The sequence below is a fragment of the Aphelocoma coerulescens genome (assembly GCF_041296385.1).
Source record: "Aphelocoma coerulescens isolate FSJ_1873_10779 chromosome W unlocalized genomic scaffold, UR_Acoe_1.0 ChrW_unloc_scaf_1, whole genome shotgun sequence".
Lineage (NCBI taxonomy): Eukaryota > Metazoa > Chordata > Aves > Passeriformes > Corvidae > Aphelocoma > Aphelocoma coerulescens.
Window position 1 is genome coordinate 11,365,654 of NW_027184080.1, and position 3,425 is coordinate 11,369,078.

Below are 3,425 nucleotides of genomic sequence, written 5' to 3' on the forward strand. Positions count from 1 at the left end.
CTGGTCCTGTCCTGACTGGGCCGAGGGCTAGAGCATGAGCGATTTCCTGCTTGATCTGGGTAAAGGCTTTTTGTTGTTCAGGGCCCCAGTGAAATCGTTCTTCTTGCGGGTGACCAGGCAAAGAGGACTCACAATCCGGCAATAATCAGGAATATGCATCCTCCAAAAGCCTATGGAACCTAGGAAAGCTTGCTTCTCCTTTTTGTTGGTTGGTGGAGACATTGCTGTGATCTTATTGATGACCTCAGGGGTCATCTGATGTCATTCGTCTTGCCATTTCACTCCCAGGAACTGGATCTCTTGAGCAGGTCCCTTGACTTTGCTCTTCTTGATGGTGAAACTGGCTTCCAGGAGAATTTGGATGATTTTCTCTCCTTTCTCAAATACTTCTGTTGCAGTGTTTCCCCACACAATGATGTCATCAATGTACTGCAGATGTTCTGAAGCCTCACCCTTTTCTAGTGCAGTCTGGATGAGTCCATGGGAGATGGTGGGACTGTGCTTCCACCCCTGGGGCAATTGATTCCAGGTGTACTGCACGCCCCTCCAGGTGAAGGCAAACTGAGGCCTGCACTCTGCTGCCAGAGGAATGGAGAAAAATGCATTGGCAATGTCAATAGTGGCATACCACTTTGCTGCTTTGGTTCCAGCTCGTACGGGAGCTCCATCATGTCTGGCACAGCAGCACTCAATGGTGGAGTCACTTCATTCAAGGCACGATAGGCCACAGTCAATCTCCATTCTCTTCCGATTTGCGCACAGGCCAAATGGGACTATTGAAGGGTGAGTGGGTCTTGCTGACCACCCCTTGGCTCTCCAGCTCATGGGTCATCTTGTGGATGGGAATCACAGCATCTCGAGTTGTCCAGTTCTGTCGATGATGCACTGTCAAGGTAGCAATTGGCACTCTTTGTTCTTCCTCCTTCAGAAGGCCTACTGCAGATGGGTTCTCTGATAATCCAGGCAAGGTGTTCAATTGCTTAATGCCCTCTGTCTCCACAGCAGCTATTCCAAAAGCCCACTTGAGTCCCTTTGGGACTCTAAAATATCCGTTCTGGAGGTAGTCTATGCCCAAAATGCACTGGGCCTCTTGGCCTGTCACCATGAGATGTCTCTTCCACTCATTTCCAGTCAGGCTCACCTCAGATTCCACCAAGGTCAAATTTTGTGATCCACCTGTTACACCAGAAATAGAAACAGATTCTACCCCCACATGCTGCGATGGAATTATTGTACACTGCGCACCAGTGTCAACCAAGGCATCATATTTTTGTGGTTCTGATGTACCAGACTAACGAATCCACACAGTCCAAACAACACCGCTTTCCCTGACCTCTCCCTGGCTAGAGGCAGGGCCCCTCTATGCCTGTTTATCCTTCTTTCCCTGGGCCTGTATCTTAGAGGTTCCTTCATGGGAATTGGTCATGCTATCGTCTTTTCCATCATTTCCAGCAGTTTGGCTAGAGGCAACTGGAGCTACTTCCTTTTTGGTAGATCCTCCTTTCTGAGACTTGCGCTCCTTCAATTCTTGCACTCGTGCTGCCAGAGCAGAAGTGGGTTGTCCACCCCACTTCCTCATGTTTTCCCCACTGTCACACAGGAAATACCACAGCTCACTTCGTGGGATGTACTTTCTCTCTCGGGAACGTCCGCTCTTGGTATCAGAATCTCTGATCTGTACCCCTGAGATTTGGAGAAGGCCCTCTTTTTTCTCCTTCTTGAGTTCCTGCTTGAATTCCTGGTGATTCTTCTTTATTTCATCCTCCATTTTCTGTATACATATTTCCACAGCTGCCGTTCTTGCATGTGTTGGGACATGCACGGAATCTGCATGTGCTCGGTGCTTCACTGCCATATCCTGCACCGTCTCATTGACACCGTAGTTTGGTTTCATTATTGCTAAAGCAGAAGCGTATTCTTGTGGCCCAAGTCATATGAGTTTTCGCCACATCACTGGGTCAATTCTGACTCTGTCTGGGCTTCTCAATCCTGGGTCAAGTGTGTAGACAACATCTACCACCGCTAGTTCTCTCAGGCGTTGGATCCCTTGTTCTATGATCTTCCACTGGGTTTGCTGCATGTAGAGATCATCTCCGCAAATATATCTTTCAATTACGCCTGTCAAAACCCCTCTCCAGAGACTGGCAGATTCAGCCCCCCTTATCATTGCTTGGTCGATCACTGGATCACGTGACAGGGATCCCAAATGCCTCGCTTCAGCCCCGTCCAGCATCACATCATCACCTGCCGCATCCGAAATACGGACCATCTAACTTATTATGGATTCATCAGACTGTTGGGTGTAATCCTTTCTTAGGCTGTGAAGGTCTTTTATGGACATGGACTCAGTAATGGTTTCTGTGCCTGAGTCAGTTGGTGGTTTTGAGGTTCCTTCCCATGCATCTTTTGAGGTTCCTTCCCCTGCATTATCCTCATCTTTAACTGGACGATCGGTTTTGGTTGTGTGTTCTTTCCTCATGACAGGAGCCACTGTCAATGGCTTAGACTCTCCATCTGGTTTGGCTTGCTGTCTGGTTTACCTGCAGCCTGAGTGACTGGGGTGTCTGCAGGCTTTGCTGATTTATCTTCCTGCCCCTCTACCTTTACCTGCTGCAGTGTGCGATAGGCATATGCCAAAGCCCAACATATTGCAAGGAGCTTGTTCTCAGAATTGTCATTGTATTTCTCTTTCAGATATTTCGCCACCTCAGCTGGGCTCTGAATTTGTTCAGGGGGGAAATTGCAAACCATTAGGACAGAGAATTTCTTCAGGATTTGGCCCATATCCTCCCATTCCCCACACCACTCAGGATTTTCCACCTCTGGGTCGGGTGTCTTGGCAGTCACCCTGGAAATCTGAGCTCTCATTCTAGACAAGCTGAAAACCACATAAAGGAAGGTCACTAGATTAAATACCAGGAGGGTGGTCTCTTTAACATCCAGGGGAAACTGAACATCCTCAAAAGATAACCTATCAAATTTAAAGGGAAGGGAAACCCCGTCTCCTCCTCCTCTAACAATCTGGGTGCAATTACTAATAAATTCCCAAAACAGTCTACTGAAGCTAGGACTGGGGTTAAGATGGAGAAACCACATATCATACACACTTCAAACAGCTGCCTGTACCTCTGTCAACTTCTTATAAATCATTATCACTGAGCACAGCAAAATAGAAATCTGAATTTTTGCCCCTGCTCTGCAAAAATTCTTTATCAAGGATAAGATCGGACCAAGTTGTGGATAGGCAAATAGGTCTAGGGACCAGAAAGGCACTAGTACCTTAAACAAGCCTACGGACCAGAAATACATGAATATATCAAGCCAGAGAAACGTTATGAATGCAACCAACATGGTGACTATTTTACCCCAACACAGAATAAAAAAATTCAAAGCAAAATGTAATTAGCACAGACTTTTCACTTTCC